The sequence below is a fragment of the Panthera leo genome, chromosome D1 (genome assembly GCF_018350215.1).
Source record: "Panthera leo isolate Ple1 chromosome D1, P.leo_Ple1_pat1.1, whole genome shotgun sequence".
In the NCBI taxonomy this organism is placed as follows: Eukaryota; Metazoa; Chordata; class Mammalia; order Carnivora; family Felidae; genus Panthera; species Panthera leo.
In genome coordinates this window covers 1695925-1711376 of record NC_056688.1, presented here as the reverse complement: position 1 = coordinate 1711376, position 15452 = coordinate 1695925, and the positions used below count along the sequence as shown (strand labels likewise).

General features: G+C 47.0%; 2 long non-coding RNA genes across 5 annotated transcripts; one reads left to right on the top strand and one right to left on the bottom strand.

The window, feature by feature from the left end:
• Nucleotides 1–77: 77 nt before the first annotated feature.
• Nucleotides 78–7002, top strand: LOC122199908. Of its 2 annotated transcripts, XR_006193654.1 has the most exons (5): nucleotides 78–265; nucleotides 1789–1962; nucleotides 3566–3715; nucleotides 6126–6242; nucleotides 6397–7002. It is a non-coding gene; the product is annotated as an uncharacterized LOC122199908 (long non-coding RNA). The 2 variants fall into 2 exon arrangements; XR_006193653.1 differs by lacking the exon at nucleotides 78–265 and having other exon boundaries at nucleotides 1738–1962.
• Nucleotides 7003–7016: 14 nt separating this feature from the next.
• Nucleotides 7017–15429, bottom strand: LOC122199907. Of its 3 annotated transcripts, none has more exons than XR_006193651.1 (2): nucleotides 15294–15429; nucleotides 7017–9323 (listed from the first exon to the last, which is right to left on the bottom strand). It is a non-coding gene; the product is annotated as an uncharacterized LOC122199907 (long non-coding RNA). The 3 variants fall into 3 exon arrangements; XR_006193652.1 differs by having other exon boundaries at nucleotides 15309–15429; XR_006193650.1 differs by lacking the exon at nucleotides 15294–15429 and adding an exon at nucleotides 9808–10346.
• Nucleotides 15430–15452: the final 23 nt, after the last annotated feature.

The window sequence follows — 15452 nt, the reverse complement described above, 5'->3', positions numbered from 1 at the left end:
CGCCGCGATGGGAGGCCGCTGCCGCTTCCGCGCTTTGCGGCTGCTCGTCGGTCGCCGCCGCGGAGGTAAAGCTTTCCGGTCGCAAAAGCCGGAAGCGGTTGGAAGCGGTCCACGCGGTCCTCAGTGAAGTCGCGCGCCCCGGATTTCGGAGGGCTGGGCCGCGGGGCTTCCGCTGCACCTGCAGCCGCCGGCCGCCGCGCTTGGAGGGACGCTCCCTTAAAAGTCGCTTTCCGAGGAGGCCGAGAACGAGTGGTGGAGTGCAGCGGTAACTCGCTTGTTGCATCTACCCCTCCCCTCTCTGTGTTGCCCATTTCCCACCCCTCTTTATTAACGAACTTCAGGAAAACGTAGAGGTTTTCGGCGCGGTCGGGACCTGAGCTTGCGGCCACCTGTGACACCAGCTGGCTAATCTTATAACAAGCACAGCCGAATCCTGGAGAAATACAGGACGTGGGGCGTTATCGTTTTCTACGCCGTGGCGTCATTGTGAACTCCGATACTGCTGCTCTCTGATCCCGGTTTTGTGAATCCCAAAATTATCTTCCAAGAACCCTGGGCCCCGGAGACATGGGCCCTGCCAGGAAAGCATTTTGCCGGCTTTATCCTCGGGAACTTAAATAGGTTACGGATTTTTTTTTTTTTTTTTTTTTTGCATTCAGGAGTCATAACTTCCTGCTAAAACTATATTATTTTATCATTGCAAAGAGGGTCTTTTGATCTGCTGAGCAACTTGCTTAAGATTAGGGAGTGCGAACTAAAGACAGCTGAACTGCTGTGCCAGATGGTGGGAGAGAGGCGTCCATGAATTGGGATTCTGGTCACCGAATGGGGAAAAAATCCAGACAAGAACCAAAGGTGACTGACTAGCTAAAAAAGGATTTTGAAAGCGAAAATGGCTGGTATGGATACAGAGATACCCCGCTCTGCAGCGGGCATTATGACCCTTAACAGGGTCTTCAGGAAAGTCACCACTACTCACAAACGCTTGGTCTGGAGGAGTTGTTTTGCTGGAAACAGAAACGGTTGGATTTAGCATCCATGACAACGTGGTAAATGTAAAGGCAGCAGGTGTAGCGACAGGAGTCAGGAAAGCAGTTGAGATACTACGAATGCTACCCTTCCAGAAACTTGTGGGACTCTTGGGTGGGCTTTGGACTTCCACCAGATAGGAAATTAGAGTGTTTGAGTGTAGTTTAACCCGGATGTCCAGAAACATAGAAACTCCAGCTGACGTGTAAACCCTGTGAGGATAGGAATTTTGTATGTCTTGCTCACTGCTCTGTACCTAGAATTAGGCATAGAGTGGAAAGGTCCCTGTACTCCTGAAGCTTCAAAAAGGAGGAAGGAATCTCAGAGATAAGTAACTTATACAAAGCCACAGAAATAATTAGCTGTAGAACCGAGATTCATATCGAGCTCCAACTCCAAACCGATCTCTAGGCACGACACCACAGTGGTACGCAGCCAGCTATCCACCAGTATCCATTGTCTCCAGCCACAGCTAAGTAGCTACTACCAGGGCACCCCACTCTCGGTTGGGCGTCCCACTCTTGGTTTGACTCTGATCATGATCTCACAGTTTAGTGAGTTCCAGCCTGCGTTGGGCTCTGTGCTGCTAATGCAGGGAATCTTTGGTTCTCTCTCTCTTTCTGCCCCTCCCCTGCCCCTTGCTCATGCTGTGCTCATGCTGTCTCTGTCTCTCTCAAAAATAAATAAACTTAAAAAAAAAAAAAAAAAAAAAAAAGAACTACTAGCCAGGTGTGGCCATTATGTAACTCTCATCAGCAGAATGCGGCCAGAAGCAATGTGTGCCATTGACAAGGGAAGTTTCAAAGAAGGGAGTGCGCCTTCATCTTTGGCCAGCTGGATACAGACAACAAAGCCATAAAAGATGACCGAACCACAAACCAGGAGGACCTCAGGGCTCCTGGCTCCGTGTGGAGTAAAGCCAGCAGCTGTTAAGTAAGCAAGAAATAACCTTCACTGTGTTTGAGCCATTTCGCATTATACTTATGTGGGTCTGTTTTTTTAGAGTAACGTAAGCCACTCTAATCAATAGAGTGACTGATCTCAGCAGTAGGGTGCTGTTTGTTTGTTTGGGGTTTTGTTTTCTTTTGTTTTTATGTTTATTATGAGAGCATGAGGGAGAGAGAGAAGCTCAAGCAGGCTCCGAACCCGCAGCATGGAACCCAACGTGGAGCTTGATCCCCAACCAAGAGTTGGGCACCCAACTAACTGAGCTACCTATGCACCCCCATTTTTTTAAATTTTATGTAGGACATTGGTTTAGTAGTTGGCTAGCAGGTAGCATGAAATGTGAAGTGGAGGACAAGGGACAGGACCTTTCTGGGCTAAAATTTCCTGATTTTGTTCTATATTTGTATTTCTCAAGCATCAGTTCTTAAAGGCTGTTGCCGTTTGGAATCTGGACGACATTTCGTACTCAGCTACGTTAAAAGCCGTTGGTTATCTTGTACTCTGAATGGATTTTTTACCTAGGCACGGTTTCATAACATCACACATCGGTCATTTGGAAAATACTGGTTCACTGAGCTATGAGGATCTTCCAAATGTTGATACGTTTCATAACACAATATTAAAACAATCACGTGCATTAGTATACCACTCAGCTCACAAGTCTCTATGTCTGAAGAGGTTGTTAGGTTTACAACAGAGAATGTAACTTTTCCAAAATTCTAATTTTTTTAATTTCTTTTTTTAATATGAAATTTATTGTCAAATTGGTTTCCATGCAACACCCAGTGCTCCTCCCAACAGGTGCCCTCCTCCATGCCCATCACCCACCCTCCCCTCCCTCCCACCCCCCCATCAACCCTCAGTTTATTCTCAGTTTTTAAGAGTCTCTTAGGGTTTGGCTCCCTCCATCTCTAACCTTTTTTTTTCCTTCCCCTCCCCCATGGTCTTCTGTTAAGTTTCTCAGGATCCACATAAGAGTGAAAACATACAGAATCTGTCCTTCTCTGTATTTCTGATTTCACTTAGCATCACACTCTCCAGTTCCATCCACGTTGCTACAAAGGGCCATATCTCATTCTTTCTCATTGCCACGTGGTATTCCATTGTGTATATAAACCACAATTTCTTTATCCATTCATCAGTTGATGGACATTTAGGCTCTTTCCATATTTTGGCTATTATTGAAAGTGCTACTGTAAACGATGGGGTACAAGTTTCTAATTTTTGCATGCAAACTTGAATTTTATCATCAGCAATGAAAACTGGCAGTTGTTTTCCTTGAAATAATAGCCTTAAACCGTAAGAGACTCTTAACCACCGGAGAACAAACAGGGTTGATTGAGGGAAGAGGGTGGGGGGTGGGCTAGATGGATGATGGGGTTGGGATGAACACTGGGTGTTTTAAGTGATGAATCATTGAAGTCTACTCCTGAAACCATTACTACGCTATATGTTAACTAACTAGAATTTAAATAAAGTTTAAGAAGATAGCCTTATTAGAGAATGCATTTTTGAGAAAAATGTCTGCTAAAGGCTCAGTCTCGATAACCAGAGCTTTTCTGCCATAAATGGCCTTATGTGAATACAGCTGCTGGTTCTGATCAGGACTCCAGGCCCAGGCTCCTTCCTGCAGGCAGATCACGGGTCACTGAGCCGCCCGCGTGCCTTGTGTGTGCTTCATCTCATCACCCAGGACGTGAAATGACTTGTCCTCAAGCTTTGGGACTCAGTCAAGATGGTAATCTTTACCCCTTTATTAAGGAACTCTTCCGGGAAACGGGGATCCTTTCCTGTGAGTGCATGGAGGTGGAGACCGGATGGCTTCTGGAACAGTTGTGTGCCCCAGTCTCCATCTGGGCCAAGGTGCTGGCAGTTTTAGCAGCCACATTAGTTTTCCAGTGTTTCATCACCAAGAACTGCAAAGCTAGCAGCTTAAAACAACACCTCTTTTAGCGTGAAGTCCCGCCTGTCAGTAATGGGGAAACTGCCTACATGGATGTCCACTAAGGATCTCCTGTAGCTTAAATCAAGACATGGGCCGGGCTGAGTTCTCCCCTGCAGCTTGGGGGTCCTCTCCCAAGTTCAGACCATTGAGGCAGAATTAAGTTCCTTGCAGTTGTGAGACTCATTCCCCATTTCTTTGCTGGCTGTCGACTGTGGTTCCTTTCAGCAGGTGGAGGCCGCCACATTCCTCACGTCTGGCTTCAGAGCCAGCCAGAGAACTTTCCCACCCATCAGTTCTCCCATCACACCTCTTGTAACAGAAAAGAGGCTCATTCCTTTTAAGGGTTCACCTGATTAGACCCGGCCCAGTGGATGACCTTTATGAACTTTCAGTCAACGGATTAGTAAATTAAGCATGGGAATGACAGCCCATGCTGTCTGCAGGCGTGGCGCCCCATCTCAAGGTCAGAGGGCTGCACAGGGTGTACCCACCAGGAAGTGGAAACCTTGGGGCCCCTTCCAAGTTGAGCCTGCCTCAGCTACCCTTGCTTTTGCACCACCGGTGAACATGACAAGCAGTTAAAAGAGGCATAGAATGTCCCACCTTGTGAAAATTGCTTGATCTCCCAAACCCCTGAAGATGCCTTAAGTTCCCCCAGGGGTCCAGATGATCTCTAACAGATCTACATCTTTTCTACGGTGGTGACTGCAGGAAAACAGGCTTTTTCTGTTTTATCCATTATCTTTGACAAATATTGGGTAAATTATTTATCATGTTAGTTATAAAAATTGCTCCCTTAGGGCGCCTGGGTGGCTCAGTCGGTCGGGTGGCCAGCTTCAGCTCAGGTCATGATCTCGTGGTCCATGAGTTCAAGCCCCGCATCAGGCTCTGTGCTGATAGCTCAGAGCCTGGAGCCTGCTTCTGTTTCTGTCTCCCTCTCTCTCTGCCCCTCCCCCATTCGCACTCTGTCTCTCTCTGCCTTTCAAAAATGAATAAATGTTAACAAAAATTTTTTTTTAATTGCTCCCTTTATTAAATATATTCTTTATACTTACCCAATGGAAAGAAAGAATACCATGGGATTGTCAGACAATTTTTTGTAGTAAGGCAGTAATCATCTTGTTCGTGTTTTTAGACCGTGCTGGGGGGAACATACTGGAGAGATGTCATTTCAGAACCTTGCCTTCACACTTACAAAGGCTGAAACTCACTCTTGGGCATAGCCCTCACATATTTCAATCACCAGCAGAGAGAAATGTACACACTCTAATAGGACACTCAATGATCAACTCACATACTGAAATCTACTCACCTCTCTGCATGTGTATGTGTCCCTATGGAAGACAAGGAACTCTGTTTTTTCTGAATGTTTCTGAAGTCCCTGAGAAATTGCTAGCTGCTACCTCTGGGACAAATAGGGAGCTAGATGCTCCTGCAGCCAGGTGTACTGGAGATACAGGGAGGGAGGGGGAGATATGTAATAAACAGGGGGCTCATAGCTGGACAGTCCTTTCGTCTGCACGCCTCTTGCCCCCAGCGAATCCTGGGCAGAGTTGAGGAGGTAGGAGAATGGGCCGGAAACGTGATAATGTGGGTAAGATTTTCCCCAGCCTCCACTGAGAGAACCAGAAACAGAGGAGAATGAAAGGTGTGGAGTTCCTTGCAGATAATACTTGTGTGTGTGTTTCATTATAAAAAAGTACAGACATGACTGAATAATTGAAATATTTGACTCTTCTATCAAATTTTAAATCCTATTTATCAATGTTGGTGCTTTATTATGTTTTAAAAATTAAATATCAAAGTTAATTTTCAACATAATATTAATGGTAAGAATTATGGGAGGTATGGCAGAAACTAAATCTATTCTCTTTTTTAAAATTTTTTTAATGTTTATTTTTGGGAGAGAGAGACAGTGTGAGTGAGGGTGCGGCAGAGAGGGAGACACAGAATCCGAAGCAGGCTCCAGGCTCTGAGCTGTCAGCACAGAGCCTGACGCAGGGCTAGAACTCAGGAGCCGTGAGGTCATGACCTGAGCTGAAGCTGGACACTTAACCAACTAAGCCACCCAGGAGCCCCAAGAGATTTTTTTTTTAAGTATAGTTTTGTGATGTTTATATACTTCTTGGTAAAAATTGTTTCTACTTCTTGATGTTTGGTTTGTATTTACTTTCCGTAAGACAAGTATCTTCTTGGTATTGAGGGACAAGAAACCATATGGCAAAGCGCTTACTGGCTCTGACCGTCTCTGCACATCAGTTCCATTCACATTTTCTAGGCCAAGCAAGTCACATGGTCACATCTAGCCACAAGTGCACAGGTAAGTGCAACTGTGGCTTGTAGGGAAGAGAGCTGTAGAATGTTTGAGAGCCTTCCCAGTGACTGCACACCTTCTCAACACCTTTCAAAGTAAGGAAAACAATACCACTTGGACCGCACAAAATAACCTGCCCTCGTTCTTTCTCCTGCCACAGCAAGGAATAAAGTTGTAGATGGCGGCTGCTCTAATGACAAAGAACAGAGTCTCCTGCTGACCCTTGACCACCGCCTAGTGTGAGCAAGCAAACAAACGTCATGTCTTAAACGGTGGAGCTGTTGGCGTCTTTGTTGCTGTGGCCCAACTCACCCATCTGAGCGCTGCAGTTAGGGCATGTCCCACACCCGGCCCACACCCCCAGGCCAGTTCGCTAATTGACTTGACTGTGTGAGTTCGCAAGGCTGCTTTACACAACGCTGTCTTCCTGAAATCTGCACCTATACCAAGTTAGGTGCCCGTTATCTGACAAACAAAGCTAGTGCCTTTAATGTTGCCTTTCAGTGTAATTAAGTATGCTAGTGAACCTACTGTTTTAAGGTTCTTGATAAAAAAATGTCAGAACAAGTAATAGGTAATATTCTCTAATGATGCTAATTATTCTTTTAAATGCTTTGATGCTGCTTTCTCTCCTGTGTGCCTGACCTAGCTTATCTAATCTTGCTTAGGCTCATAACTGAATGTCCTGTAATACTATTTGAAAAACACACACATACATAACCACTGATACAAACTGAAAGCTTTTTCATACCATGGCAACTATTCATAAGAAGGTTCACATAAGCTATTAGAGTCTTTTATTTCCTGTTTCCATTTTTATCGATGTGAAATGATTGTTGCATAAAGCGCAAGGAAGCCAGGACTGTCTCCTTCTTTTTTTGGATAGCTTCTGTGATAAAATAGCCCTCTGACGTCACCGCCGGTTGCTATGAGAATAGAACATCACAAAATTAGCAGCATCCTTTTACTCAGCAGGGTAGCTCCAGACACATTTAAAGGATAAGAGAGCAAGTTGCAAGTCCCATTTTGCAAGTTTTACCTTGGCACCCATAGTCCCTAAAGACATCTAAAAAATACGGAATTTGCAATTTTACACCAAGAAGAAACTTGCTCCCTGAAACCAGGGAAAGTCACTCTTGTGTGTTGAATGATCTTGCCTGGAATGGGGCTAAGAGTCAATGGAAACACATCTGGGGCAGGCCCTGACTAGAGAAAAGGATCTAAGATCTCCACGTGATACACGGTCTTTTGTATCCGGTTGAAACATGGCTCCTTATGGTCCAGCGGCAACCTGTAAACCAGAAAGATAAGTTATCTGGGCTTCCTGCAGGGACACTCGGAGGGATTGCTTGTTTTAAGGATCAAAGTCTTCTTTTTATCCATGCCCATGGTTTCCTTAACAATAACAATTACCTTTAAAAGGTGACCTTTTTGCTATATGTGCTTCTGGTTCCCGTATTGTAAATTCCGCACTCGAGTTCCTTCCTGTATAAAACTCTCAAGGATGATGTATCTTTTTGCCTCCTCACGTGTGTGCCCCTCTCTCTCGACTAAGGACTATCTGACTGCTCTCTGAAACACTAAGCTTAGAACCCTTAATCTCATCTTTGCGGAAAAATTGTGTCATTTCTTTTTTTAAATCAGAGATCTTTTAGTACCTTTGTCACTTAACACTTTCCAGTCTTGTTACTGAGGGTCTAGGGACAGTCCGCTTTTCTAACCCTAAAAGGACCTGGATCGGCAGAATTCCTTAATACCTTTCTATGTCTTCTAGAAAACCAAGCAGTTCTCCTCTGAGCTGTCACTTACGGTATCTTGCTAAAGGCAGATAACAGTATGTAACACGCGTCACTGCCTCCATCTACTTCCCATTAGGTTAGAGTCTCACTGGGCTCCTGGTCTACCTTCTACGTCCCGCTGGGGATGGATTTACTAAATATGTTACCAGGGTACAGAAGGGCTGTCCCGCTGACCAGCCTGCTGCCCGATGACTTGTTCTGTACAACGTATTTTAAGTGTCTGTATGGCAGTGCCCTTCTTCCAGGCACCAACGTCGATTCACACGGTAATCCTCGCTCTCATTCGCCAATGTGTCTGGATTTTCCCTTTTGTGGCACAAAGTAGGATTGCAGTTCTTTGCTCTTTTTAAAGATAAGCATGACCATTTCTTTGAAATGTAAGCAGAAGTGACGTGTCACGTATGCACACAAACCTTCAAAGCTGATGTATCGTTTACCACGTTCTTTCCCAGTCCCGTGGTGATCTCGGAAACAGAAGTCAGGAGGGAACTTTTATCAGCCTCGCTCCCTGAGTAGATAGCTGTTCACTGAGTATAGTGTTCTTGATGGTGTATCGAAAACAAGAAATGCATTTTTGTTATAAGATAATGAGATTTTGGTGTTGTATGTAACTGTAACATAGCCCTGTCCTGACATGTACAGTCGAGGTATGGCAGCGTTTACCAATAAAAACCCCACAATTTCAGTGGCTTCACATACTAGAAATTTTACTTATCCTGGAGTTCACTGTGGTATCTGGCAGGCAGCCTTCCACATGAGGACTCAGGCATCATGTCCTCCATTTTGTGGCTCCACTGTCCCCCAGGTGATAGAATTCTCTCCAGAGGACTTCGAATGTGGCGGATTGGCAGGTAGGGTGAAGTCTGACACAGGAGACTGTAATGGCAGTTCCCGACGGCCTGAGCCAGTGGGGAACATACTCTCGCGGTGTCTCTGAAGTAAGAGAAGGAGTTTTAGCGAGCACAGTCCTCAGTGACACAAACCCTGAGCTCTGTTCAATGCACCTGTCGGCCCTGACTGGCTTCCAAGGTGTGTGCAGCGCTGGCCTCCCGGCATGCAGGCTGCAGTCGCACAGAGCCTCATGCTCAGAAGGGTTTCAGGCTCTCCAGAGCACTCACTACTTTCTGGACAAGGGATTTTGCAGTTTCATTTTGTTCTGGGCCCCAGGGATTATGTAGCTGGGCCTACAGGTAGGTTATACCCAGAAGACGTGCAGATAGAGCCCTTGGCCTATGGAACGGGGAAGAATTCACTGAAGGTTGTCTGAGAACTCTCTGGGTTTTTTAGCCTGTAGAGAGAAAAAAAATTGTGTGTGCTTTTCTCGTCTGCACATGCTTGCTCCTGGCCGTTATAGTCAGGGTCATTCTCGTTGTCTCAAGAATTATGCCCGTAAAAGCAGAAATGCCAAGAAAACCAGTCGATTTTGGCTTTTTACTTGACAAATCTGCTATGCTGTAGCAGCGGGAGGTCATCTGGGCTAGGAAAGGGGTCAAGAGCTGGGGAAGACTCAGCCTCAGAGGGGGTCCCTGTGAGGCTGGAGGCGAGGGAGTAGCTCTGTGAACAACACGTGGAAAGCAGAAACGGCAGCACAGAGCAGCGCGCCTGCCCAGTGAGTGTCTGAGATTGCGTGCGGGCCACTTCCTGTCTTCCAGGAATCATGGCCTCTGCTGCAGAGTCACATGAACTGGTCTTCCCTGACCTCCAGGAACTGCCCCCCCCCCCCCCCGCCCCGCCCTCGCCACCTATGGATCATCCAAAGACACGATGCATACCCATGGCCCAAGAATTCGCTCAGTTCCATTCAAACAGCCCTGTGTCCACACCCGATTTTCAGTGGCTGACAACATGGCTAAGATCCCTGGAACCAAAGACAGGGCTGTTGACATTCAGAAAGGGTGGTAGTGGTACGAGAGGGAAAGCCCCCTTACCAGGATTTGGGTGGGAATATCAAAAAAAAGGGGCAAACCACCCCTTTAACATGCATCCTTTTCCTCCTGGCTTTGGTTCTGTGGACGACCTGAAATTGAGCCCCTTTCTAGCTGAGTGGAACTTGACTTCTGTTGGGTGTTCCCCAAGGAGTCCAACCGATCGTGATTGTGTCCCCCCCTTGGCACTTCTGTTAGCACCTTTATGTTTATTTTCCCACTTTCTCCACAGTCCAATGCTGTGACGTCTTGATTCGGCAGACATGGTTACTTTATCATACAGACGAGTCACAGCATGATTCGATGGTTTATCCATGGTTGCAGAATTTTAAAAGGCAAGCCCATCAGTCTGTTGGTGGTTCTTTTTTCTTTTCTTTTTTTTAACATTTATTTATTTTTGAGAGACATAGAGCGTGAGGAGGGGAGAAGAGAGACACACACACACAGAATCTGAAGCAGGCTCCAGGCTCTGAGCTGTCAGCAGAGGGCCCGACGCGGGGCTTGAACTCACAAACCATGAGATCATGACCTGAGCTGAAGTTGGACACTTAACCTACAAGCCACCCAGGCGCCCCATTGGTGGCTCTCCTTTTAAGACACCATTTCCACTATGCCATCTTTCCCACGTTAGGTTTGGGGGAGTATAAAGTGTAACAAAACACAACAGTCATCCATGCTTAAGACCGTAGAAATGCTTTTAAGAACACACATAAGTCCTAGCTGCTTGCACCCACTCTAGCCTACTATACTACGCGTCCAAGAAGGCAGCTCTTTTCTGCATCAAGCCACGAAACCCGTGCACTCTTTGCCGGTAGTTTTAATTCTGGGAACCCTTGGTGTTCATCCGGGACACACATTCATCTACCAGAGGGCAACTCAGGGGCCAGTTGAATATGATTTCCCTTCTGAGCACTTCCATTTTCATTTTTAAGTAATCTCTACACCCAACGTGGGCCCCAGATTCACAACCCCAAGATCAAGTACGGCATGCTCTATGGACTAGGCCAGCCAGGGGCCCCTGAACACTCACTCTTAGTCTTCCTGGTTAGATGTCAAGCTCAGAGCCCTCCTGGGTTGCCTACCTGGTGTACAAGACAACGCTTTTTACCTACGACCCCACATACAGATTTTTATGAATTCTGACCTTCCTAAGGGGTTCCTGCCTAGATGGCTCTCAAGTTACCACTTTTTCCTGCACTCTGCTAGTTTTAAATGCTGATCTACTTATTTCTGTTCACTTCGACCCTTTTAAAAATACACTTTTTTCATTTGAGCAGTTTCAGATTTAAAGGGAGTGGCAGTCATACAGAAAGTTCCCATATATTGCAGTTTCTACTGTTGTTAACATCTAACGTTAGTATGGTTTATTTCTCACAATTAATGAACCAATTATGATTTATTGTTATTAAGTAGGCTCCATTCTTTTTTTCTATTTATTTGTTTTGAGGGAGAGCATCAGAGCAGGGCAAGGACAGAGAGAGAGGGAGACAGAGAATCTGAAGCAGGCTGCAGACTCTGAGCTGTCAGCACAGAGCCTGACGGAGGGCGCGAACCCACGAACCGTGAGATCATGACCTCACCCAAAACCAAGAAGAGTGTAACACTTAACTGACTGAGCCACCCAGCCACCCCTGGCAAGGTTGTTTTAAAAAATCAATGTTACAAGGGGCAGTTGGGTGGCTCACTGGGTTAAGTATCTAACTTTGGCTTAGGTCATGATCTCATGGCTCGTGGGTTCCAGCCCTGCGTCGGGCTCTGTGCTGACAACTCAGGGCCTGAAGGCTGCTTCAGATTCTCTGTCTCCCTCTCTCAAAAATAAATGGCCATTAAAAAAAATAAAAAATAAAAATAAATCGACATTAATGTATAGCAAGGACAGGATGTAGACTTGGGACCATGTACGTGGCATCCTATCAATCACTTAATTTTTGTGTTGCTTCTTTTTCTGGCAAGTGCAAATGCCCTATTTTAAAGAAGTGCTAAGAAAAAATAAACTGTGTATGGAATAACTTAACAGCTTTCAGTGGACCATTTTGGCTGCCTTGATTCAAATACAACTATTTTAAAATATCTTTTTCATCACTTGATTCTATAACCTTCAAAAGCTAAGGGACGCAGGTATAATCAAGACGCTGAGTAGACACCAGTAGAGCTATGGCTCAGTCCCAGTCCTTCCCTCACCACCCTATTTGGCATAAATACACGCCCACTGTTGTTATAGATGGATATTCAGTTGTTTTTTCTATAGCCTTCTACCTAACAGTTGGATGAAATGAAGAATAAAGGAAATTCTGTATCTTACCTAAAGCCACCCGTGAGTTTCTGCTCAACGTAGAGCTTCATGCTTCCCTTTCTTTCTCATTATTCTCATTTAAAAAATTCTACACAGAGAGAACCGCACTGCTGTGTCATATCGCCCCTCCATTATTGTGAATAGTTGTGAATTCATGTGCTGCCCATGGGTTAGTGAGCAATGGGAAAGATTAAAACCACGTAACCATACGCGGGGGTACTATTCATGAGCAGTGATGCAATCAGTCTGCCCCTTCTGTGAGTAATGGGGGATGACAGAATACTCCATTCTGCCAATGGAGGTAGATGGTAGTGGCAGTAGGTACTGACCAGAGAAGGCTGGAACCCTGGACATTGTCATCCCTTTCACACCACTGACAAGCACAGGTTACTGGCCGTATTCCTTGCTCCTAAAGTTCTCTTAAATGCAAATGCTTCCCATATATTTTCCCCTCTGGACTGTAAGTTTCATGAATGCAGGAGTCATGCCTACCTTTATCCCTAACCCAGCACAGTTCCTGGTTTAAGTGATCATTAGATATTATGTGAGTAATAAACTGAATGAATACCATGCATAGACTCAGCCTTTCAATTATTTTTATTCCAGAGAATTCCACAGATGCAAGATCCTATCCAGTCAATTCTCCAGGTGGCTGGGGTGGGGATTTTCTTCCCTATGTCTAGAAGTAGCATTGGTAATTGTTGTCTATAACAGAATTCTCTTGGGGCTCCTGGGTGGCTCAGTCGGTTAAGTGTCCGACTTCGGCTCAGGTCATGATCTCGCAGTTCGTGAGTTTAAGCCCCACGTTGGGCTCTGTGCTGACAGCTTGGAGCCTGCTTTGGATTCTGTGTCTCCCTCTCTCTCTGCCCCTCCCCCACTCACACTCTCTCTCTCTCAAGAAATGAATAAACATTTAAAAAAAATTTTTTTAAAAGGGGTTCTCTCTTCTTTAAAGACTATTCAGTGGAGAAAAGACAGTCTTTTCAAAAAATGGTGCTGGGATACCTGTATATCCGCATGTAAAGAAATAAAACTGGACCCTGATCTGACAGTACTCACAAAAACTAACTCAAAATGGATTAAAGACTTAAATGTAAGAGCAGAAATGATGAAACTCTTAGAAGAATGCATAGTAATAAAGCTCCTTGATGTGGTCTTGGTGATGATTTTTGGCTGTCACACCTAAACCACAAGCAATAAAGTCAAAAATCAACAAGTGGCCTACATCACACTTCTGCACAGCAAAAAAAAACAACAATAAAGTGAAAGAACCAAGGGGAGAATCGCAAACCACATGCCTGATAAGGGGTTAGTATCCAAAACATATAAAGAACTCCTACAACTCGACAAGGAAACAACTCAATATGTGAAAGGCCAACAGGTACAGGAAGGGAGTTTTCCATCACCAGTCATTGGGGAAGTGCACCGCAAATCCACAAGGAGGTATCACCTCGCGTATGGTAGCATGGCCGTCGTCAAAGAGAGGGAACAAACACTGTCAGGGGTGGAGGATGGACCTCGTGCCCTGCTGGTGGGACTTGCAGACTGGAAAAGCACACAGCGGATCCTCAAAGACTTAAACTACCGTATGATGCCTCACTTCCACTTGTGGGAATACAGTTGACCCGTGAACTACGTGGGGGAACAAGCACCAGCACCCCCATGCTCAGGTGAAAATCTGTTTATAACTTTTGGCTCCCCGAAAACTTTACTGTTAAGAGCCTGCTACTGACCAGAGCCTTACAGGTGACACCAACAGTCGGTTACCATGTACCTTGTATGTTACATGTATCACTGTGCTCTCACAACAAAGTCAGCCAGAGAAAAGAAGGAAGACACATTTGCAGTACCCAGGTGTATTTACAGAAAACACCTGCAGGGAAGTGACTGGCACAATTCAAGGGTCAGGTGTGTACTCGCAAAGGTAACAAAAACACTAACTTATAAAGATGTCCTCACCCCATGCTCACAGCAGCGTTATCTACAAGAGCTCAGACACGGAAATAACCTAAGTGTCCACCAAGAGATGGATAAAGTTCTGTGCGTGTGTGTATCACATCAGAGTGTTATTTATTCACCCTAACGAAAGGGGGAAATCCCATGCGGATGGATCTTGAAGACATTAGACTGAGAGAGTGAACAAAAACTAAAGTATGTCTAGCTGGAGTCTAGAAAAAGGACAACTCTGGAAAAGCGACCAGACCTCCCTGGTTGGCACTGCCTGTCCGGGCTTGGGTCACGTGTGCATTCTGGTGGCACTAAGGAAACCAGATCTCCTGGGTGGCCAAAGGACAGTGCCTAGGTGGAGGTGCCTCATGGCACCACTGGTCCTCTGCACACAGCCACACCCTGGGTCACACGTGTGCTGACTGCCAAGACCCTCCCCCACAGTCTGCACACAGTCGTGGCCTGTGGCCTCTTTAGGAGCAGTGGTGGTGGAGGGCAGGGGAGAGTATGGTAGGGGAGGGAGGGAGGGGAATGCCAGGGAAGGGAGCGCCTCGGCAATGGTGGAGGCCATGGGGGTGCAGGGGAGGGGAGGAGGGAGGAGAAAGAGCACCAGGAACGAGGGAGGGGAAACCAAACCAGAGCTATAGTTAGGGGGACCGGGCATGGGGGAGAGAGCACTGGGGTGTGTGTGCTGGGAACACCAGGCCTGGGAAGGAAGCAGCACACTGAGGGGAGGGAGCATCTGGGAGATGGAAGGAACACCAGGGCTGTGGGAGGAGCATCAGGGCAGCGGAGGGAAGAGCGGGGGGGGGGGGGGGGGGGGGGCATCGCGGCGGTGGGGACGGGGGGAGCATCGCGGCGGTGGGGGCGGGGGGAGCACCGGGGGCTGTGGGCCGGAGCACCAGAACGGGGAAGGAAGGCGCCGGGGCGGGGGGAGGCCCTCCTCGCCGGGCGGCCAGCACCCACCACCCCCAACCAGGGCGAGGGCCCGGCAGTGCGGGAGTGGGAGGCCGCGGCCGGCCCAGGGGAAACGTGCCCCGGACGCGGGGGCAGCGGCAGGGCGCGGCCCTCGCGAGGACGCGCGCGAGTGCACCTCGGCGTGCTCTACCAGCCACTCGGAGCCGCAGGCTTCCAGGGGTGTCCTCAGACATCTCGCGGGGTGACTCCCCGCTTCCTGAGACGCGCCGGGAGCCCTCCTCCGCCGACGGAAGCCCGGCCCGCGCGCTCGGCCGCAGCAGCACCGCGGCCACGC